Source organism: Eretmochelys imbricata, chromosome 11 (assembly GCF_965152235.1).
Source record: "Eretmochelys imbricata isolate rEreImb1 chromosome 11, rEreImb1.hap1, whole genome shotgun sequence".
Classification (NCBI taxonomy): domain Eukaryota; kingdom Metazoa; phylum Chordata; order Testudines; family Cheloniidae; genus Eretmochelys; species Eretmochelys imbricata.
Genome location: NC_135582.1, coordinates 78,289,590 through 78,313,878, shown reverse-complemented (window position 1 = coordinate 78,313,878; position 24,289 = coordinate 78,289,590). Strand labels below are relative to the sequence as shown.

The window sequence follows — 24,289 nt, the reverse complement described above, 5'->3', positions numbered from 1 at the left end:
CAGATGTAAGAAATGTATTTAATTTTCCGAAGGGCTGTCTTGGGGAAATGGCTGCATCTTCAGCAGTTTTCAGTGATGGATTTGAAAAGTAATGAGATCCATTGTATTCATTGTATGTCTAGGAAATACTATCCACCATTACTGTGATTTGTTGTTTGAAACAGTGAATGAAGATGGCATCTCCCGCCTGTATGAAGGTAAGGAAATACCTCTGTGTGTTTGTGCCTCTGTGGGAAGTACAGGGTGCAGCACAGGGCCCGAACACAGGTTTGAATGTGGACACAGGTCCCTCTCTGTCTAAGGACAGCGTTTAAGGAAGAAGGATGGTCATGCGAGCGTCATCGAAGTACCACAATATGTGTATGGGAGCAGGGGAATTCCATCTTTAGCTCCTAGTATAGATGTAGCCTTAAAGCTGTGTGGGGAAACTGTCTTCATAAAGGTCTGAAAGTCTGTAATGGAAGGCCTGACAGAATTGAAAAGAGCCGTTGTTATTAAGGATGATGATGATGATGATGATGACAATTACCCTCATCACCTGCCCTCCCTGTACTGGAGTGATTGCAGGCCAGGGAGATTCCCTCCGAGATTGGTTATCAGCTCATAGGAAATCCCATGAGGGCACATGGGAAACACTTCTCCCTGTGACCTCTTGAGGAATGAAGGCACAGGGCCACAAAAGATTTCAGTAGACATTAGGAGCCTAAATCCCTTTGTGGATCTCGGCCTAAAGGTTGGATGGTTTAATGTCGCTGCGGCTGTCACTTTCCTGTTCCATCGAAAGAACAAGTGCCCCCAACCGTCTGCGTGTAGGGGTGTGTGTACGGGTGTAGGCCGGCGGAGGGGGAAGTGACAAGAATGGGGTCTCCTCTCTGTGCAGGGCTATTTTGGGAGGAGCGGAGTTGTTGTTCTTGTGCCCTTAGACTCTTGGGGAGCTAATAGCAGGGGGCGTTGGCCATCGGGAGTGGAGATTTCCTAGGCACCAGGCACATCAGCACCAGAGGCTTTTCAGCCCGTTTCCTCTTGGTTTCAGCTTTTCAGGAAGTGCCTTTGAAATCTGACAGGACCACGTGGTACATCCTCAACAGACATTATAAATGGTTGCAGAAGCTTGTAAATCTCGTGTCGGGTTCTGCATTTGACTAGGGAACCGGGACCGACACAGAAGAGCTCTTTGTCCTGCTATGGTACGTACACCAGGCGCTTATCAACTTTTTGGTGTCCCTAGCCTCTGTTTGCCAGCAGCTAGGAATGGGTGACAGGGCATAGAGCACTGGATGATTCCTGTCTGTTCACTCCTCTGGGGCACCTGGCAGTGGCCACTGTTGGAAGACAGGATACTGGGCTAGATGGACCTTTGCTCTGACCCAGTCTGGCCTTTCTCATGTTCTTATGTTTGGAACCGGGGCTGAACAACGAGGTGGATATTGGCAGATGACACAAGATTATGCAGATTAATCAGCCGAGAGAAGACTTCGAAGAAGTTCAAAGGGATGTAATCAAGCCATGTCACTGGGCAGAACCATGGCAGATGAAAACCAGCGCTGACCAGGGCAGGGCCATACACATGGAAAGCAGTGCGGTGAACGACTCCTCCATATCGCTGGGTTCAGAAGCCAAAGCACGGCTGGTTGGGCCCAGTGGTTGGAGCAGGGGCGCTCGGGCCCAGGGCTCAGAGTGGTGGAGGTCGAGCCGAGGGGAGCCAAGGGTTGGAGCCGGAGTCAGGAGTCAAGAGCAGGATTGGAACAGGCTGGGGAGTAGGGCCAGGGCCGGATTAACGATTCCCGGCCCATGGGAGCTGCGGGGGGATGTGCGGGGAGAGGGCAGAGCCGACAGGCAAGAGCAGCCCCCGGGACAGAGGTTCCCGGTGCGGTGCTGGTCGCGGCGACGTGGCTGCGGGGGGACAGGAAGAGCAGCGCGCGGAGCCTCCTCGCCCCCACCCCATCCAGGCAGAGCCGGCCCGGCTGGAACGCAGCACACAGGGGCTTTAGAGGCTGCAGCTCGGGCCCCCCTTAGCCCTGCTCCTTTCCTGAGTGCACCATTGCCCCACTTCTGCCCCATTCCCACACACTGTTACAGGGCAGCACCCTGGAGCTGATCTCAGACATCTCTCTCCCTGGAATGAAGTCACTGCAGAGTCAGGACAACCCCACCTTTGGGCACCATGTAGGACATCTCACCCCACCGCACAGAGCCCGACATTCACACAGCTTCTCGCATGTGGTTCCCTCACTCATCAGTGCCAGGCGGAGAGAGGAGAAATTCTCCCAGACTCCCTTTAACCATTGCCAGCCCCCAGGGTCGCGGAGGTTGCGGGGGGTTGCGTGCTCTTTTAAGAAATGCCAGCTCTCCGGGAAGTTGCAAATGAACATTAGCAAAGTGGGGTGGTTTTGTGCAGTGGAAAACCACCCTGCTTGAAGGTTTTGTTTTTCTATTTTGTGCTCCTGCCCTTTCTCCCTCTTCCAGACATCTAGAGGCCAACAGGAGCCAACTGAGCCCACCACTGATCCCATCTCTTGTGAGATGGCAAAGCAGCTGTTGCACGGGAAGGAGGAGACAGAAGAGGCCGAGCAGCATGTGCCAGGGTGTACCAGCCCCACGTAACCCCACAGTCTAGGCGGAGGAAGCCAAGCCCCTCCCCAGCCCTGCCGGACATGCTACAACTGGAGCACCAGTGTGAAAGGGAGCAGCTCAGCTCACGCTAGGCAGAGCGCCGAAAATGGAGGATGCACATTGTAGGCTCCAGTCCAGAAGCAGCTGAAGCCCCTGACTGCAGAGCCCCGAGGCGCCGAGACCCAGCCGCACCCCCGGGTGCCTGCAGACGTCCAAGGGAGATCGGAGTGTCTGGGAGTTTCCCACGCCGGGAGCCCAGAGACCCCCAGCCCGTGGCCTAGAGACTTCTCCTCTGAAGTAACCTGGGTGAACGAGCCATTGTCATGCTGAGTGACGTCAGCATGTTCCGGTTGGATCCCCCCTGACTCAACGGCAAACACATTGGCCACGGACAAGGCCCTGGGCTAGGGCAAGGGGGAGTAAGGAGAATCTGGGTTCCCCTGCCCTGGCTGCCATCCATCCTCGGGTGGCTGCCCACGTCCCCATTGCGCCACTAGACTGCACAGCCCAAAGAGGACGGGCAACCATCTTGTCTCTGAACTCTCAGCCAAACAGCCCTGCACTGAAGGGCAGCCGCACGGACACTGGTCGCTGGGCCACACAGCCCTGGATGGAGAGGGCGGCCGCACGGACTCTGGTCGTTGGGCCACACAGCCCCGACGGAGAGGGCGGCCGCACGGACACTGGTCGCTGGACCACACAGCCCTGGACGGAGAGGACAGCCGCACGGACTCTGGTCGTTGGGCCACACAGCCCCGACGGAGAGGACGGCCGCACGGACTCTGGCCGTTGGGCCACACAGCCCTGGACAGAGAGGGCGGCCGCACGGACTCTGGCCGTTGGGCCACACAGCCCTGGACGGAGAGGGCGGCCGCACGGACTCTGGTCGTTGGGCCACACAGCCCTGGACGGAGAGGGCGGCTGCACGGACTCTGGCCGTTGGGCCACACAGCCCTGGACGGAGCGGGCGGCCGCACGGACTCTGGTTGTTGGGCCACACAGCCCCGACGGAGAGGGCGGCCGCACGGACTCTGGTCGTTGGGCCACACAGCCCCGACGGAGAGGGCGGCCGCACGGACTCTGGTCGTTGGGCCACACAGCCCCGACGGAGCGGGCGGCCGCACAGACTCTGGTCGTTGGGCCACACAGCCCTGGATGGAGAGGGCGGCCACACGGACTCTGGTCGTTGGGCCACACAGCCCCGACGCAGAGGGCGGCCACACGGACTCTGGCCGTTGGGCCACACAGCCCTGGACGGAGAGGGCGGCCACACGGACTCTGGCCGTTGGGCCACACAGCCCTGGACGGAGCGGGTGGCCGCACGGACTCTGGTCGTTGGGCCACACAGCCCCGACGGAGAGGGCGGCCACACGGACTCTGGTCGTTGGGCCACACAGCCCCGACGGAGAGGGCGGCCGCACGGACTCTGGTCGTTGGGCCACACAGCCCTGGACGGAGAGGGCGGCCGCACGGACTCTGGCCGTTGGGCCACACAGCCCTGGACAGAGCGGGCGGCCGCACGGACTCTGGTTGTTGGGCCACACAGCCCCGACGGAGAGGGCGGCCACACGGACTCTGGTCGTTGGGCCACACAGCCCCGACGGAGAGGGCGGCCACACGGACTCTGGTCGTTGGGCCACACAGCCCCGTCGGAGAGGGCGGCCGCACGGACTCTGGTCGTTGGGCCACACAGCCCCGACGGAGAGGGCGGCTGCACGGACTCTGGTCGTTGGGCCACACAGCCCCGACGGAGAGGGCGGCCACACGGACTCTGGTCGTTGGGCCACACAGCCCCGACGGAGAGGGCGGCTGCACGGACTCTGGTCGTTGGGCCACACAGCCCCGACGGAGCGGGCGGCCGCACGGACTCTGGTCGTTGGGCCACACAGCCGCGACGGAGAGGACGGCCGCACGGACTCTGGTCGCTGGGCCACACAGCCCCGACGGAGAGGGCGGCCGCACGGACTCTGGTCGTTGGGCCACACAGCCCCGACGGAGAGGGCGGCCGCACGGACTCTGGTCGCTGGGCCACACAGCCCCGACGGAGAGGGCGGCCGCACGGACTCTGGTCGTTGGGCCACACAGCCCCGACGGAGAGGGCGGCCGCATGGACTCTGGTTGTTGGGCCACACAGCCCTGAGTGGGAGGGCAGCCATTTTGGCTCTGGCCATAAGGCCAAACCACCCTGAGGCTAAGGACAGTTATTTAGTTTCACCCATGGGACCTCGCCCCTTCACCCCTAAGGCATCGCCCGTCTGTCACCATAAGACCCACACCATGATATAAGACTTTCGGGATCAGGATGCAAATATGAGTAGAAGCAAGGAGTAGCATGTGACCCCTCTAAGAGCTCCTGCCACTCCTCTACCAATCTGGGGCTGTTTTATCTCCATCCATCTGCCTCAGGAATGGATTTGACCAATGGGGGAAAGTTCTGGGGCACAGTGACCCATCCGGAAGTGGGTCACGTGACCCCTCCGAGAACTCCTCCCAGTTGGGGTGAGCCTCAGCCCCTTAGGACCAGCCAGAGAGGGGATTTCACCAAACAGGGTAAGTGCCGTGGTGGGGTGACCTGCCCGTAAGAGGGGCCCATCACCGCTCCATGAAATCCCCCCACTGTCCTCTACTAATCGGTCAGGGTTTCACACACCCCATAGGCCATCCCAGAAGGGAAACGTACCGATCAGAATAGGCAGTGCCCGAAGGTCTAGGCCAGAAGCCGCCGATCTCTGGAGCTCCATGTTTGCGTGGCTGGCAGCATCCTCCTGGAAGTCGCAACACAACACTGCGTGGAAGAGCCCGTCTCGTTCCAAGGATGTCTTTTGCAGAAATCGTGGCCTAGGCCTTCGGGCTAAACCTGTTCTGGATTGGTACACATTTGCCTTCTGAGATGGCCTAAGGTGGGAGAGAAACCCTCGCCAATTGGTAGAGGGCGGTGTGGTGACTTTTTAGGGACCACGGGATCCTGTTGCGGGCAGCTCACTCCACTATGGCACTTCCCGTATTTGGTCAAATCCCCTCTCGGGGTGGCCCTATAGGGCAGACGCCCACTTCAATTGGTAGAGGACAGAGGGAGGAGTTCTCAGAGGGTAGATACAACCCCCTTCTGGATGGATCACCCTGCCCCGCAACGTCCCCTGATTGGTCAAATGCAGTCTCTGGGTGTGTAAAATGGTGTTTGCCCCTGCCAAATTTTTGTAAAAGAAGGGAAGAAAGGCATGTACGTTTTGTGTTATCTATAAGGTGGCCATCTTGGACTTGGCAAAAGAATTAGGTGACCTTTTGCCATTGGCTATATTATTTTGGGTTGGGAAGCACACTGCCACGCACGGATTGAATCCGCGTAGATAGTGTCTAACATCCAGGCAGAGACGACGCAAAGAGGGATAGGGAGGGTTTTTAGTTAGGTCTACTCACCCGGTCCTGTGTCCATCATCGAAGTCTGTCCCTGACGTCCAATGTCAAGAGATCAGAAGCTGTTCATCGCTCTCCCTGCAAGAGAAGGTAGAAAGCACATCAACATTACCTCGTGGGTGTAATTGTTTGTGAGAGTGGAGTATTTCCAGAGTTAAAGTTTTGTTACTCCACCCCTTCTCTAGCCTATCCTAGTCCTTTCCCCCATCGTAAATAAAGTCTTGTTTGTGTGGTTACCACTTTGTGGCCTTATTTTCGTGTGCTAAGGCAAGCTCTGACAGACGGGATTACAGAGGGGACTATGTGGGAAGACTTTACTGTAAGATTCCCCGCATCTTCTGAATGGGGTTTGGGTTCTGCCCTCTTTAAAGGAAGGAAAAATCCTGACAGGTGATCCTAGGGGGCTGAAACCCTCTGTGATGAGTTAGTAATCTGTCCTGTTCACCACTCTAGGATGGAGTCTGGGGTGCAGGCTCTGGGATGGAGTTTGGGTGCTGGGTGCAGGCTCCGGGCTGGGGCACAGGGTGGGGGTGCAGGATGGGTGGAGGGGTGCAGGCTCTGGGAGGGAGTTTGGGGATGGGAGGGGCTGCGGAGGGAGGGGCTGCAGGCTCTGGAAGGGAGTTTGGTTGTAGGCTCTGGGCTGGGGGAAGGGGTGGGGGTGTAGGAGGGAGTTTGAGTGCAGGAGGGGGGTGTGGGAAGGGGATGGGGGTGCAGGCTGTGGGATGGAGTTTGGGTGCTGGGTGCAGGCTCTGGACTGGGGCAGGGCCTGGGGGTGCAGAAGGGGGTGAGGGATGCAGGCTCTGGGTCAGAGTTGGGGTTCAGGCTCTAGGCTGGGGGTGCAGGCTCTGGGAAGGAGTTGGGGGCCAGAGAGGGGTGTGGGCTCTGGGACGGGGGGTGGGGGTGGTGGGGAGGGGACTGCCATCACATGTGGCTTCCTTCCTCCCCTGCTCACCCTCCTCATAGCCTCACTGGGGCTGGGGACAGGGCTGCCCCTTGCCCAGTGTTTGCAGGAGGGGTGGGTGGGTGGATCAGAGGGTCAAACACTCACCGAAGCCCCAGCGGCTGCTCAGGTGAGTCAAGCGGGTCCACTCCAGATGTCTCCCGCCAGAAGCCCCCTCGGCGTCTGGTGCCGGGAGAGGGCGGGGGCTGCCAAGCATGTGTGTGCCCCCTCCCGCTCCCCCTTCCCAGGTGCTCTTGTGCGCGGCTGGAGCTGCCGGCAGCGGAGGCCAGGGCGACCCGCGCCGCTTTCACTCAGGCAGGGGGCTCGGGGGGCCGGGGGGGCAGACGTGATAAATCGATCCCCGAACACTCTCCCGTCGACTCCTGTTCTCCACCGCCGCGAGAGGGGCAAGCGGAGTCAACGGGGGAGCGGCAGGAGTCGACTCACTACCGTGAAGATGCCACGGTAAGTCCCTCCCGCAGCGTAGAAAGAGAAACATGGCACATCCAGTGCAGGTCACAACAGCTGATTGCTCACCCCCCATATTAGCTTCCTTCTAAGAGCTTCCCCAGCTGTTGCAGTAACTACTCAGAGAAGCCTCAAGATGAACATCGAAGTGGGCTCTCTTCCTATATCTCTTCCTGCACCTGACGGTTAGTGCTTAGCTTCTGCCCTGAAGCATGAGGGTTTGGAGCCCTTACCCCCAGGTTATTTATCCTGGCTCTGGGAGAAGAGTGGGGGTTGTTACCTGCTCCTGCAAACCCGGCAGTTTTTCACTTTGAAACTTTTGTTTCTCCACTCCCCTAGGACCAAGTCCCAGCACCTGTCTCTTAAGGTGGTCTGTTAACTCTGCTTCTGACTCCAAACCCTGTTGTACCCAATTCTCTTTAACTGCCCCCAAATCCAATCCACAATCCTTCACCAGCCCTCAAGCTGCTGAAGCAGCACCAAACCCAAAAGACCACTGACACTCTCCCACAATGCTCAGTTTACGTTAAACTCCTTACAAGTGGACTGAAATGCCTCCTTTCCCTGGAAGCCATCCTGCCCCCTTAGGCATCTTCTTCCGCTCCCCATGTACCAAGGAGGGTGGGCTCCTCAGCCACCTCCATCCCTCCGGGTCCCCTACCGCTGCCCCCATTTCCTTCTTAATCTCATCTCAGGTTGACCCCCGTAACTGGAATGGGCCCTGATTCTTCCGTAACCCTTTATCCAAACAATCCATTACCCCGGCTTGCCAGAACCCACAACTACCATCACCACAGTCCGCCATAATAACCCCCTCCAAGCAGCTGCCTGGGCTGTTGCGGAGGGGGACTTACAGGCTGCCACTCAATGTATGCGAGTCATGGCACCAAGATGTTAGAGGGCTTCTCCCTTCACCCTCTCACGCCCTGGATCTTCTCGCTGAAACAGAGAGCTGCAAAACTAGCGAAGGTGCAGACAATTAGATGTTTGTGGGGGTTAGATTCCAGCAAGCAATGACTCCAGTTTCCTTTTGCCTTTTCCCCTCAACCTACTTCCTGTTTGCCCCCAATTTATACAGTAATATTCTCAGCTATACCTTAACCTATCATTTGACTGAAATTTAACTAACTAATCCTAACATACTGTAAGATTATTATCAAACCAATTATATCCCACCACCTTAATTGGTTTATACCCAGCAAAATCAATGATACAGCAGACAGAAACAATCCAAGAACCAGACTGAGACCATACAGATTAACACTAGAGAAGTGGAGACCATAAAGACAAAAGAACAAGAAGTGAGGGTTTCACAATCACAACTATTGATAGGTGAGTTCCTGCCAGACACGATGCTATCAAACTAAGTTTTCTTTAACCGTCGTAAGATTTGTTTCTTTATCTGGGGGTGACGGGCACTATCAGGAGAGAATCCTCTTTCCAGCAGCCCAATATCTCCTGATTTCAAGGTGAGCGGCTGCGAGGCGCTAACAGGAGGTGGCCGCACTGTTTACGTGGACCTGGGGCATGCTGGAACTGCAGCAGTTCTTGGCCAGAATGTATTTTCTGTGGGGAAATAATTGGGTGCCAGACATGAACTCTGCTTGGGCGCAGTGGGGCAGAATCCCCCAGGAGCAGATGCGGGGTCCGGGGGTCACGACTCACAGGATGGGCCGTACTCGAGGCTCTGCGTGAGCCACGGTGACACAGAGGGTTGGTGGACAGCAGAGTATCACAGAGCTGTAGATTCTGCCCGGCACTCTGTGGTTCTCAACCTGGGGCCCACGGGCCCCTTGCGGCCCGATCAGCACAGGTGCGGCCCACGTGACTTCCTCAGAGACACACAAATAGTATATACATTGTGTGGCTGCGGCCCGCGGAGCACACAGAGAGCTGCATAGGCAGCCACCATGGCCAATAGGTTGAGGACCACTGCTGTAGACAAGGTACCACGTGAAGGGGCCTGATCTTGATGGCTCCCTTTCTCAGTGTCTTCTGAGCAGGAATTGGATTTTCCACGGGGCAAGATGAAGGGCTGAAGCCATTTGCTTAAAGAAAACAGACAGTGCTCCAGGTAACGCTTCAACTCACAGCCTCAGCCTCCCTCCCCTCAGCCCTGCCCATCAGTGCCAGGCGCTAACGCCTTGCCCCCCTGGAGCACGCCGGGGAGAGCTGCCTCCTTGTCTCAAGGATGGATTTGTGGGGAGGGAGGTTTGAGTGAACCACGTAAAATCCATGTCGCAGTCCCCAGGAAGGCAGGAGTGGGTGGCCTTCCTTCAGCGATAAAGCTGGTTCCGGCCACCGCCTGTTCACGGGAAGGTGGGTGGTTTAAGCCCACCAGGGCTGGAACTTCTCAAGGGGGAGCTTAAGGTGTCTTTTAAGAGGAGGAGGAAGTGTCTGTTCCAGTCCTGTCGAGCCCCACCTGTCTCTTGTCCTCCTTCAGCCTCTCTCCTTCCCGGCTGGGGAGATCGAGAGGCAAGCAGGGCCAAAGCACAATCTTTTCGGGCCCAGTGCGAACACTCTGAGCAGGGTGGGGCGGGATTCTGCTCCTCTGGCCTCCCCCAGTTGTCTAGTGTTGTGATTCTTCCCCCAGGACCCGCGGGATGGTGAGTGGGGCAGCAGGCACTGTGGGGTGGGCACCTGTTGTTGCAGATGCAGGTGACCCTCGAGGGGGCGGCTGTGTATTTCCCCGCGGGGCCGGGGGCTCTGCTGGACCCCGCTCAAAGGACCCTCTACAGCAGGGGTCTCAACGTCCTGGCCCACAGGCCATCTGCGGCCTAAGGACCTCCCCAATGTGGGTGCGGGGCTCCAGCAATTTTGGGGCCAGGTCTCTCCCTTGGCCCCGCCTGCCACCCCCATGTGCTCCCCTCCCGTGCGTCCCCCGGGCGATTTAAAATGGCCTGGGGCCCTGCCCCCCACCGGCCGCAATGCGGAGCTGAGCGGCTTCCTGCGTGCTCGCCCCACGTGGCTGCCGGCCCCTCCCTGCGCCCCAGGGCGGGGCTGTGACTCCCCCTGCTGCCCCTGCCCCGAACGCCCCTGCGGCCAATGGGAAGCTGTGGGGGCAGTGCCTGGGGGCAACAGCGCACAGAGGCCCCCAGGACCACCCCACCTTGGACCCCTGGTAAGCCCCGTACCCCTCACCCCCTCCCAGAGCATGTACCCCCATCCCCTCCCCACCTACCCCCTGCTGCCCCCAAACTCCCTCCCAGAGCCTGCAACCCCACCCCTCCCCATGTATCCCCTCCTGCCCCCAAACTCCTTTCCAGAGCCTACAACCCCACCCCCACCCCATGTATCCCCTCCCACCCCCAAACTCCCTCCCAGAGCCTGCAACCCCACCCCCTCCTCCTGCACCCCCACCCGCTGCCCCAGCCCAGAGCCTGGACCCAGCACCCAAACTCCATCCCAGAGCCCAACCTCTCACCCCTCCTGCCCCCAAACTCCCTCCCAGAACCTGCACCCCAATCCCCTACCCCAGACCTCCTCCCCCACCCAAACTCCCTCCCAGAGCCTTAGGCAGGTGGGGGGCGGAGTTCGGGGGGGCGGGTGCTGGGCGGCATGAGTGACATTATTGGCCCCCTGGGAGGATTGGAAGACTGACACTGGCCCTAAGGTAAATTGAGTTTGAGGTCCCTGCTTTACAGGGACGTCATGCGAGAGAATTAGCAGACTGTGACCCCGCTGGGTAAGGGATCCTGTCCCCTCAGCTATGTGAAGCCGTGGGGCCTGCATTTCTGCCTCTGGTCAGGTTCTTTCTTCCCTGGTCAGTTAGATTACAAGGGAGTGGGTCGCACAGTCCACAGCCCCAGTGTTCACCTTCATGCCTCCTCCAGCAGGACAGAGGAGTCAGGAAAAAATGGACATGCTCATTCATCTCCATCCCTCCAGCTTTCATGGGAGCAGGAGCAGTGTCCTGTCCTATCTGCATTACTCTCACTCACATCCAGGATCTCTGGGGAGCTCCCTTCCTGGGACTGGCTCCATGTGTGGGGAGGGCTCTGGGCTCTCCAGGTTCAGACAAAGGCAGGTGTTTAACACCAGAGCTCTCTGGTGCCTCAGCAAGCCCCCCAGAGCCCACAGATCCTGAAAACGGCTAGTGAGGCTGTGACAGCTCCCCCTCCCCCAGACATCGGCCTCTCCCCTGAGGGGCGGGGGCGGCTGGGTGACCATGTGCCCATCATTCACATCCAAAAAGAGAGAGAAAACCTTTTGCAGTGAGCTAGCCACGCCCAGTCCCTATTCAGGCCGAGTCTGATGGGATCAAGTTTGCAAATGTATTCTCTCTCGTTTGTTATTCACAGCTTCTCCTCCACTGTTCCGAATGGGCCACATCCCCCTCGGATTGAATTTAGTTGGGGATTGGTCCTGCTTTGAGCAGGGGGTTGGACTAGATGACCCCCTGAGGTCCCTTCCAGCCCTGATATTCTGGGATTCTATGGCCTTGTTAGCCCTGGTCCTCCACACAGTGATGCTTCATCCCCGTCTTAGCAGGTTTCTTCACCTGCAAACTGCAGCTTGCGCTCCCGCAGCCGAAGAAGTGGGCTGAAGCCCGAATCCAAGCGTTCATCTTCAAGGTGCCACAAGACTCCTCACTGTTTTTGCTGAAACAGACTAACAGGGCTCCCCCCTGAAACGGGTTACAATGGTTGGGTGTGACCCAACCACATAACAAAGAAGTGCTGTTCAGAAGCAAACGGAGACATTTGGTTTCCTTCTTTCTGAAGTTAAGTTTCTGCGGGCTTTGACGGTATGAACCTGGAAGTGTTTTGTAGCTCACGGATGAAGTGTTAGTTAGCCAGCCAGCCCATCTTCTTGTGTTCCTTTTTCTCTCTTCCTCAGGGCCCTTTGGTCACATATTTGGATATTACTTTACTTTGACAGGATGGAGCACAACTTTATTGAGGATTTTATGAGACAAACGATCATTTGCCAGAAGAGTCCTTTTTAATTTTATTTTAATTAGGGCTTTTGATGAACCGCAATTAGCTCACGCAATTAACTCAAAAAAATTAATTGCAATTAAAACAATTAAAACTTCAATTAATCATGATTAATTTTTTATTTGTGATTTTTTTAGGTATGATTGATCACCCTGTTAAACATTGAATACCAACTGAAATGTAGTAAAGATTTTGGGGTGTTTTTCTCCTTTTTTCAAATATACTGATGTCCATGACAACACAGAATACAGGGCTCACTTTCTAGGATGATGGTTTACAAATATTTACCCTGTCAAAGTAATAAAAGAAAGAGCATTTTTCAGTTCCCCTCATAAAAGTGCAGCAGTGCAAGCTCTTGGCCGTGAAATGCAACTTACAAATGTAGATTTTTTGTTTTGTTCCAGAACTGCACCCAAAAGGAAAACAGTGTAAATGTTTCGCGCCTACAAGGCCACCGGACGTTGAGAAGAGGCGTTCGCATGGCACTTTTGTAGCCAGCATTGCATGGTAGTTATGTGCCAGGCATGCTAAACATTCGTATGCCCCTGCATGCTTTTGCCACCAGTCCAGAGGACGTGCTTCCATGCTGATGATACTCATTAAAAAAAAGTAATGTGTGAATTAAATCGGTGACTCAGCTCCTTGGGGGAGAATTGTCTTCTCCTGCTCTGTTTTACCTGCACTCTGCCACAGATTGTTCTGTTTTACCTGCACTCTGCCACAGATTGCATCTCCTAGTCATCTCGGATGATGACCCAACACGTGGTGTTGATTTTAAGAACACTTTCATTGCAGATCTGACAAAAGGCAAAGAAGGACCAATGTGAGATTTCTAAAGATAGCCACAGGACTTGACCCAAGAGTTAAGAGTCTGAAATTGGACTCCAAAATTTGAGCGGGATGAGGTGTGGCGCATGCTTTCAGAAGTCTGAAAAGAGCAACACGCCAATGTGGAAATGACAAGATCCAAACCATCGAACAAGAAAATGAACCTTCCGCTGGTGACATCTCAATCTGTCCTCAACATGGACGCATGACCTCTGGAAAGGTGGTTGAAAAGCGAAGGGACGTATGATTCTTCAGCACATCTGGCCTGTCAATATCCTGCGATGACAGCTACAACAGTGCCCTGTGAATGCCTGGTCTCCCTTTTAGGTGACACTGTCAATGAGAAGTGGGCAACATTAGCTCCTGCAAAAGTCAACAAACCTGTTTGTCTGAGCGATTGGCTGAACAAGTAGTAGGACTGAGAGGGCTTGTGGCCTTTCAAGTTTTTCATTGTTTTATTTTTGAATGCAGTTATTCCACTTCTGTTACGTATGAAAAATGCAGATTTTTCTTCCCCATAATTACAGCACTTACTCCGAGACGACATTTGCTGACTGGCTTTATCAAGAATCATTAAAAATGGGTCTTCACACATTTAGCACTGACTGTCAGCCCCTGCCATGTCGTGATACCGTTCAAAGCACAAGACACTGTTTTGATGAAAGTATTTTCGTGCTTGTAGGCCCGGAATGTATTCAGCTGATTTTTAGAGCCCGTTAGACTTTTGGTACGTTTTTCAAAAGCATCTGTTTAAAATAATGTAGGTCTGGGATCGGGCACCTGACAACACAGATGGGGGCCTAGTGGGCTGTTCAAAACAGGTTAAGCACCAGGGGCTAGCTCCACAAAAATACTGAACTGGGCTTGGCTGCTACTTTCACTTTAGTTACCTAAATCTGACACTTAGATGCCGCCGATCCTCAACCCCCCCAGCTACAGCCTAAATGTAAGGGGACTGTTGCCCCCTTACTAACAGTCAGTGGGGGTGTTTTGGTTGGCTCGCTCCCAGTACTAAAAGGGGAAGGGTCGATGGGAAACCAGGACCCTGAGACTGATAGTCCCCAGGAACAATGGGGAGAGGCCAACGCTCCAGGTCAGCCTGAATGACAGGGCGAGAAGGCTAATGAGGGAGTCAGGAGGCCAGGCGGGTCCCGTCCTCTGTCCTCCGTGTGAGCTGGATTTGCCTGGGTCAGACAGACAGGGTGGGGCCGAGCTAAGGAGAAAGCAGGGGCCCGAGCTGAGCTGGGGAGCGGAGCTGTGCCAGATCCAGAGGGACCAGTAAAGCAGCCCAGAGAGAGCAGACCTGTCGTGGGAGCAACCAGAGCCAGAGGGGCCAGAGAAGCAGCCCAGGGAGCTGGGGGCAGAGCAGCAGCCGTGCAGAGACCGAGTGGTGGGGCTGGGGCTGGAGCAGTCCGGAGCTGGGTGCGGTGAGCAGCTGGGGAGAGCGAGGGGGACCCTGGGCAGCGGGCCCCGCACAGGGAGACGCCTCAGCCAAGGGGCTCTGCAGGCCAGGCTTGGATCGTAACCCCGACAGGGCGGGGGCCACACTGGGAAGAAGGGTCCTGCCACTTCGAGCCTGAGAGCGTGTGGCCACCACCAGAGCGAGTGTCTGACCCGCAGCATCCCCGCAGCACGGCCAGGGCAGGAGAAGGGGCCTGGGACTCACAAGGAACTCACTGTGAACTGCCCTGACGTTCCAGAGACGCTGTTTGTGATGTTCCCTGCCACAGAGCGGGGTGATGTGTTTCCTTTCACCTTTCCCATTTTCCCTTATTCTTTTTAAAATTAATTGCTGATTAAATAAACTGTATTTGCTTTAAATCGTATGTAATGATCAGTGGGTCAGGGAAGCACCCAGTGCAGAGAGTACCCCGGAGTGGGGACACCCGAGCCCCTGTCCTAGCTGACCCCCGCAGGGTTGGGGGTCGAGCCCCCCAGGAATCCTGGGCCCAGCCTTGTCGGGGTTATGAGGACTCTGCCAGACAGGAGAGTGGAAGGGGAGTCCTCGAGGGCAGGGAGGCCACTGGGTAAAGGGAGTGGGAGCGAGGACTGAGATCCTTTCGCTAGCCCACTTCACCGGGGTCGTGCAGAAGCCAGGAAAGTTCCCCACAAGAGCGGGACTATTCCCCCGCTTACAGGAAGAAGGAGGTGTCTGAAAGTAGGACCCACAAAACCCAGTGTGCGAGGCATCTCCACACCTACGGGAAAGGCCGATGGGAGGGGTGTGTCCTGAGCCCCTGCCTCTCTGGATCTCAGGTTACGAGGTCTGGCTTGTAACCTGAGAGGTACCTCCCCTGGCTCCCGTCCGCCCAGCTTTCCCCCACCCCGTGCCCTGCCCTGCCCTGCCCCGGCCGTATCTGGTTCCAGCCCTGCCCTGCCGCGGGGTGGGACCAATACTGCTGCCAAGGCCACCCCGAGGGGGGTGCAGGTCCGCTCCACCCTAGACCCGCCCCCCCGCTACACCCCTTTCCCCAAGACCCTGCCTCCTTCCGCCCCTGAAGCAGCAAGATTAATCCCATACCTTGCATTGATTGTGACTTATTTGCCTGATTTGAAACGAGACCCAAAGGACCTGAGTCTCCTCGCTGTCGATAGCCCCCCGCTCGGCCAACCAGCCCTGAGACTCTGAGGGGCGGGCGGCTGAGAGGTCTCACCAGAGGTCCCACAGGACGGCCAGGTCACCATCAGAGCGGATCGCTCTCAGATCCAGACCCACCTCTTTGTGAGGACCTCCCGTGATGAGAGCAACCCCCCTTGCCCACCCTCCACACACACCCCTCCTTGGGAGAGAGAGGGAAACAGGGAAAAAAGAAGCAAGAGAAGAGGAGAAAGGAGGGAGGAAAGAGGAAAAGGGAAACCAAAAAGGATAAACCCCAAGGTCCCCAGTGATTCCAAGCGTCAAAGCGCTCGGTAGGAAATCACATTCTGCCCCCTTAAGCCAGTGTTTTCTGTGCCGAGAATTCTGCCTGCAGCAGGTGCATCAGACCCAACAGGTTCCAAACCTCTCGCAGCCTCCGACCTTGTCCAAGGGACGTTCGTTTTCTGGCACAATCAGTGGTGGAAAAGGAGAAAACTCCACAGAGGCTCCTCCTCATGCTACGACGTGAATCCTAATTCTCTCCCCGTCCTCGAGGGGAGACCGGGAGAAGGAGACGTGCGGCAGCAAAGCCGGGGGGGTCTCAGCGACTGCCCTGGCCCTGCACCTCGGCCCTGCCCCGCTGATGTCGGGGTCTCTCTGTGAGGTCACCCCCTCACCACCACCTTTGCCCAATGGGCTGAGGTCCTGCAAAAGGCCTTTGTGATGTCACTGCCCCCCCACCCCTCCCCTCCCAGCTGATGTCCTGCCCCTGCCCAGCCTCTTGGAGCTTGGAGTTGTTGCCCCCGGATCTCCGCACTCAATGACTGGTGAGTCGGGGGATGGAGTCGGCTATACAATAAACCACCAGTTTTTCATAAATTAGTCGACTTAAGGCCAGAAGGGACCATTGGAGCATCTAAGATGACGCCCTGCATCTCCCAGCCCTCCCGTGTGTCACGAGAGCTGCTTTTTGATGAAAGCACTTTACCGAAAGGCATCTAGTCTTCACTGGAAGACATCAAGAGATGGAGAATCCATCACTTCTCTTGCCAGTTTGTTTCAGTGATGAGTCGCCCTCCCTCTTACAAATCTCTGCCTTGTTCTACGGAGAATTTTTCTGATTTCTGCTTCCAGCCATTGGTTCTTGTTCTGCCTTTCTTTGCAAGACTAAAGAGCCCTTTAAATACTTGGTGTTTTCTCTCAGCGAAGGCACTTGCAGGCTGCCATCAGCTCACCTCTCCATCTTTTTAAAAAATAAACAGACTGAGTTTTTCTATCCCTCCTTATAAGTGTTCTCCATCCCTCAAATATGGCTCTTTTCTGCACCCTCTCCAGTTTTTTTAACATTATTTTTGAAATGTGGACACCAGAACGGGATGCAGTATTCCAGTGTCAGTCTCCCCGCTGCTGAATCACCTCCCTTTCCATCCTCTCTTTATCTATCCATGGGTGGCGTCACGGACTCACAGGACTTGTGCTCTCTCTCAGCCTCGTACAGTCCTTGGGAGAAACCCCCTTCAGTGTGACAGCCCTTCTCGGAGATCCACTCTCTCAAGGGTTAAGCCGTAGGCCCTTCCGCCTCCTGCAACCCCTCTTCTCTGAGCCTTAAGCATGCCTGTCTGCCGTGGGCCCCCTCAGGGAGTCCCCTCACTCTGGACCCCTGGGGCCTCTACTCCCAGAGGGAAGAACGCAACCCTGATCTCGAGACTGCCGTGACTCTCAGACAGCGTAAAAGAGAGGGGTTTATTGAGCGTCTGAACACAGCACAGGAAACTCTCAGGGCCTCAGGCCTAACCTCCCTCTGCACAGTCCATCTAGGTCTCTCCTGCACCCGTGTGGGCTCTGGCTGTTTTCTCTCCCCAGTCCAGAAGCCCGCTCCTTCCAGCTAAGCGTCCGATATCACCTTCCCACAATGTGTGTCCTTTGTCTTCTGTCCCAGGTGAACAGGCTGCCTGGGTCTCCTCTATCTCAGCCTCTCCTCTCCTCCCTCTTTTCTTTCCCCCTGGCTGGAAGCAGTCACCGGGTCTTCTCTCCTCAGCCCATTGTCCTACTACTGGCCCGACCTGGCTGTGACTTCCAAGCTGGGCCTCCCGCTCACCAGTCGCTGGGGTATCCGTTCTCCAGGCCTTTGCCTGAGGGCCCAACTGACAGGAGAGATCACCGCTGGTCCTCTGTAACAACAAACTACCTCTCCCACCTCGTTAAACAAACAGCACCCAGGGAAACTGAGGCATGCAAACCATTGAAAAACCAAGAAAATTCCCCCGTCATCACCGATGGCTTTGGCCCTGTTCCCCACAGCATCGCACCAGGAGCGGATGTTGAGCGGCTGGCCCGGTATGACACCTAAATCCTTGACAGAGTCACGGCTTCCCAGAGTACAGTTCCCCCTCGGTGGCCTGCCTGCTCTGTCCTGCTGCCCCCTCCCACTGCGCCAAGAGGGGACCTGGTGACTGGAGCTGCTGTGGTTGTGTGAGAGCGCCGGGCTGAGAGACCAAAGGGCACCTCCGTTCTGGAACAGAGGGGTCTGGCCGGTAGGCGCAGTCGCCCCCGGTTTGGGGCACAGAAGGGGCTGTGGCTGGCAGCAGCTTGAAGCCCGTCCCCCAACTGCGCTAGGCACTGTTTGAATGAGTGCAACGTCCGTGTTACATACGGGCTCCTGGGGCTCGGTCGGAAGCACTGAACTGCCTCAGAGTTCTCTGTTTGCAAGGTCGGTGCCAGGAGATTAGAGAGACAAGGCGGGGAGGGGATCTCTTTCATTCTCCAACTTCTGCTGGGGAGAGACCAGCCTTTGAGCTCCACAGAGCTCGTCCTCAGGCTCTGGTCTCTCTCCCCAACAGAAGCAGGTCCAATAAACCATATGACCTCCCCGGCCTGGTCTCTCGGTGTTTTCTTCTCCCACGGGCGTGGCTGGGGAGGGCCACAGGGCTCAGCAGGCTCAGGGAGAAACCTCAGCCCCACTGGAGACAGGAGGGGAGCAAACCTCACAATCCATGTGGTTCCTGCAGGTCTGTGCAACTGCCCCCTCCTCTCTCAGTGGCAGTCTGTGGGGGAGGTCTAGGGTGGCCAGATGTCCCGATTTTAGAGGGACAGTCCCGATTTTTGGGTCTTTTTCTTATATAGGTTCCGATTACCTCCCACCCCCATCCTGATTTTTCACACTTGCTGTCTGGTCACCCGAGGGAGGTCTGGCAGCCCCCTCCTTAGCCACAGTCCGTCAGTGCCCAGCAGTCTGTGTGTGTCACAGCAGCCCCCTGCTCACTCCCACGTGGAGCCCAGATCGGGCTGAGCTGGGCCTCTGCTTTGTTTGATCCCTGAAGGGTTTTCTGGGCACTAACTGGGACCCCCGGTTTCTCCTACTTTGAGGAAATCCCTGTGTAACCCTTCTGCCCGTCAGAGTTGGCAGCAACAAGGGCTGGGTTCAATATCTAGGGGATCCATTCCAATAACACAATGCAAACCGGCTCGAGCCCCCACCCAGTGACCTGGGACAAATATATATCACCTCCGCTGGGCGCCTCCAAGAGGCAATACTTCCCCTCTCGCAAGCACATAGTCTGAGTGTCGCAAAAGCCTTTTAATAACAGAGAGAAACAATGTGGCATTATGTTGGGGAAACACCACCAACAGGATTCATAACACAACCCATGAGCAAAAAAAAACCCCACCTCAGGCAAATTGGGGCATGCCCTTTTCCCTTTGGTTCTTGAGTCCAGCAACCCCAAATCACCCAAAGTCCCAAAAGTCCAATGCCCCAAAAGTCTCTGTCCCTGGTCAGGGCAGCCCCAGAGTTCGAAAGTTTATCTGCGGAGCTTTACCTCCCAACCTGGGTGGAAATGGGACAGGGGTAAGAGGCACCTTACATGATCTGAAGCTGACCGCCCCATAGCTCCATAGAGGCACTCCGCTCCGCCAGCCGCCCCACAAACTCCTTCGCTCTGCTCCACGGCCCACACGCTGCTCCGCGTCGAACTGCTCCACAATATATCTTCAAGCTCCCCCACTACTTAACACAACACTCAGTGATTTCAGCTCTTAGGTGAATTCAGCTTGTAGTAGGGGAGCCCCAGTGCTGGTGCGCTGTCAGCCCAAAGTGAGCTCAGCAACCTGTAACTAGACTCCTAAAGGAATCAAAATTAGCTCTGATATTCCACAGTGGAGAGAGGAGGAAGTGCAATTAGCATATAAGGCCCTCACCAAGAGACAAATGCCATCAAGTATTATTACTTGTCCCCAGCCTCTCTCTATTCACACAGTTTTGGAACCCATGACCCTTGCCTAGCGAGTGCTACTTAGTTGATGGTGAATCCCTCCATCATAACAAAAGGCCACGTACAGTTCCAAGCACAGTTCCCATAATCAGGGTAATAACAATTTATTCTTCCTGTCCCAATAACAGAGACACTGGGGATCCCACAGCAGCCAAAGTGACCATTTGGGCAGCTATGGTCTCATTCTAGGCGTGGTGGGTGTGCCTATGCAAATGACATCGGCCCCTGAAGTTCTTTTCCACAACTTGCCACACCTCACCACCAGATGTCACGGTGGAGCTCATCCTGACACTGCTTACACCTGTGAAAACTCACCTTTTCCGGGTGTCTGTTTCACACCCTCTGCCAGAGACGTACCCCATTCTTTCTCCAGTTCAGCTGGCAGCAGGTCTCGTGCGAGGGGTGGGGGAGAGCTGAGATTTCAGGCTGCCGTCTTATGGCGGGATTGCTGCGATTAACTGGCTGAATGTGCTAATTCTGAGGACGAAACGGGGAAAGGGGCAGAGACCGAGAGTCAGGGAGTGAAATGGAGAAAATACAGGAAGCATTTCGAGCAAGGGCGAAGTGCAATGACCAGAATCCAGAATATTCTCTGCACCCCTTGTCTAACTCTGGGCCTGATTCTCTTCCGCATTGACGGCCCTTTCCCTGTCTCCGGCCGTGTCTGGAGGGCTTTATGCCCCTGTCCAGCCCCTTCACACTGCCAGGAAGGGAGAGCTGTTATGGAATCTTAGCCCAAAGAGGAACCAGGCCCTGTGTCACCTTCATCCTGGGTTTCAGATGACCCCGAGAAGTTGGGGGGCCACCGGGGCCTAGAGCATGGCCCTGCCACAGAGGCCCCGCCCCCGGTCATCCTCTTCCCCCGAGGCCCCGCCCCCCCACTGTTCACTCCTCTGGCCCCCGAGGTCCCCCTACCTGCCCCTCGCTCCTCTCCGCCTCTTCCCCCAAGACTCCACTCACCCTCTGCTTGCTCCTCTCTGCCCCTTTCCCCGAAGGGGGGCTACCGGGGGGCCATGGGGCCAGGCACCCGTCCCTTTTCTCTGTCTCTGGTGAGCGGGGGGCAGGGGGGTCCTTGGGGAAGGAGGTGGAGCAGGACAGGAAGAGGCACGAGAAGACGGGGCAGTGGGGGAAAAGGCCGAGGGGGGGTGGGGAGCAGGTTTTGGGGGAAGAGGCAGAGGGGGAATGGGAAGAGGCAGAGCAAGAGCAGGGCATCGGGCTAAGAGGCAGAGGGGAGTGGGGTGCAGGCGGGGCCCCCACTTCTCTGGAGCTTCGCTTCCAGCGCTCGAAAGATGACCACGGGCCCACGGGCCTCCGGAGGGGAGACCCGCCCCACATCCCCAGCGTTTCCCCCCCACATGGACGGCCTTTTGGGGGAGGCTCAGCCTCCCCTGGCCTCTTATACGGGCTGCCTGTGCTCAGCTCCTTCCACGCTCTGGGGAGGAGCAGCACCCAGGGGTGGGGCTGAGCCGGGGGGTGCTGGGTGAGGGGCAGAGGCCTCGGGAGCTGAGACCGCAGGGACACAGCATGAGGCACCATCCCAGGCATCCCCATGAAAGGAGCAGAACAGGGTTTACCTGGGGTGGGGAGTGTATGGAGAGCGTCCCAGGGCCAGTGGAGATGTATTGCCCTGGTGAGCAAGTGTGGGTAAAACACAGGCCTCGCTGTGAGCAGGATTTGAACCTGCGCAGGGAAACCCGAATGGATTTCGAGTCCAACGCCTTAACCGCTCGGCCCTCACAGCTGTGAGTGACGTGGCCCCCAGCAGCAGTCTCTACTGGAGCGGCTGGAAGCCGACGGGAGGGAGCTCTCCACCCTCAACGAGCAGCCGTAGCCATGTTGGCAGGAGAAGTTCTCCCAGCACCATAGCACTGTCCACACCTGCGCTTAGGTCCGTGTAACTTGTGTCACTCGGGGGGTGGCTTATTCACACCCCGAGCCACATACGTTCTACCGACACAAGGGGGAGTGTAGACGCAGCCTTAGCAGAGACGCGATTAAGATCCACTTCCTGGACACTACTCTGCTAATAAACGATGGTCACATAAACACCACCCTATACCTGAAACCTACTGACCGCTATTCCTACCTACATGCCTCCAGCTTTCACCCTGACCACACCACACGATCCATCGTCTACAGCCAAGCTCTGCGATACAACCGCATTTGCTCCAACCCCTCAGACAGAGACAAACATCTACAAGATCTCTATCAAGCCTTCTTACAACTACAATACCCACCTGCGGAGGTGAAGAAACAGATTGACAGAGCCAGAAGAGTACCCAAAAGTCTCCTACTACAGGACAGGCCCAACAAAGAAAATAACAGAACGCCACTAGCCGTCACCTTCAGCCCCCAACTAAAACCCCTCCAATGCATTATTAAGGATCTACAACCTATCCTGAAGGATGACCCAACACTCTCACAAATCTTGGGAGACAGGCCAGTCCTTGCCTACAGACAGTCCCCCAACCTGAAGCAAATACTCACCAACAACCATACACCACACAACAGAACCACTAACCCAGGAACCTATCCTTGCAACAAAGCCCGTTGCCAACTGTGCCCACATATCTATTCAGGGGACACCATCACAGGGCCTAATCACATCAGCCACACTATCAGAGGCTCGTTCACCTGCACATCTACCAATGTGATATATGCCATCATGTGCCAGCAATGCCCCTCTGCCATGTACATTGTCCAAACTGGACAGTCTCTACGTAAAAGAATATATGGACACAAATCAGATGTCAAGAATTATAACATTCATAAACCAGTTGGAGAATACTTCAGTCTCTCTGGTCACGCGATTACAGACATGAAAGTTGCGATATTACAACAAAAAAACTTCAAAACCAGACTCCAGCGAGAGACTGTTGAACTGGAATTCATTTGCAAATTGGATACAATTAACTTAGGCTTGAATAGAGACTGGGAGTGGCTAAGTCATTCTGCAAGGTAACCTATTTCCCCTTCTTTTTTCCTACACCTCCTCCCCTTCCTCAGACTTTGTTGTTAAACCCTGGATTTGTGCTGGAAATGGCCCACCTTGATTATCATACACATTGTAAGGAGAGTGATCACTTTAGATAAGCTATTACCAGCAGGAGAGTGGGGTGGGGGGAGAGAAAACCTTTTGTAATGGTAAACACCCATTTTTTCATGCTTTGTGTGTATAAAAAGATCTTGTGTACTTTCCACAGTATGCATCCGATGAAGTGAGCTGTAGCTCACGAAAGCTTATGCTCAAATAAATCGGTTAGTCTCTAAGGTGCCACAAGTCCTCCTTTTCTTTTTACTGATAAAGTTTGTGGATGATACCAAGATGGGAGTTGTTGCAAGTGCTCTGGAGGATAGGATTAAAATTCAAAATGATCTGGGGAAACTGGAGAAATGGTCTGAAGTTCACAGGCTGAAATTCAATAAGGAGAAATGCAAAGTACTCCCCTTAGGACAGAACAATCAGCTGCACACATACAGAGCAGGACGTGACAGCCTAGGAAGGAGTACTGCGGAAGGGGATCTGGGGGTCATAGTGGACCACAAGCTAAATATGAGTCAACAGTGTAACACTTGCAAAAAAAGCAAACCTCATCCTGGGCAGGATTAGCAGGAGTGTTGTAAGCAAGATACAAGACGTAATTCTTCTGCTCTACTCCATGCTGATGTGGCCTCAGCTAAAGTATTGTGTCTAAGTCGGGGCGCCACATTTCGGGAAGGATGTGGACAAATTGGAGAAGGTCCAGAGGAGAGTAACAAAAATGATTAAAGGTCTAGAACAGGGGTTCTCAACCTTTTTCTTTCTGAGGCCACCCACAACATGCCATTAAAATCTCCAGGGCCCAGTGTGGGAGGGGGAGGCTCTGGGCCGGGGAAACGGGGGAAAACAAGTTTGCATAGGTATAGTTTGACTTCTGTTTTGGGTGGGCAGGGGCCAGTGAGGCTCAAGCCAGCTCCGATGGCGGGGTCTGGGGGGGGGGGTATGCTACATCCACCCCCTGACTCACCTCAGCAGGCCACCCGCCTGTCTGGACTTGGGGGGCCTACAACCAAAAATTATAACTCAAAGGTGGGGGGGTGCTCAGCTCAAAACGTTTGAGGTGCAGGGAGAGGGATAGCTAGGGGCTGTGTGCAGGGGGGTAGCTCAGGGAGCAGGGAGGGAGGTAGCTAGGGCTGTGTGTGGGCAGAGGGTAGCTCAGGGTGCAGGGAGGAGGTAGCTAGGGGCTGTGTGTGGGCA

The 24,289-nt window shown here is 55.8% G+C and overlaps 1 non-coding gene across 1 annotated transcript; it reads right to left on the bottom strand.

Annotated features, from left to right (window-relative positions):
* Positions 1-21,711: 21,711 nt before the first annotated feature.
* TRNAS-CGA (transfer RNA serine (anticodon CGA)) lies at positions 21,712-21,793 on the bottom strand. Its single transcript has one exon. It is a non-coding gene; the product is annotated as a tRNA-Ser (tRNA).
* Between the last annotated feature and the right edge of the window lie 2,496 nt (positions 21,794-24,289).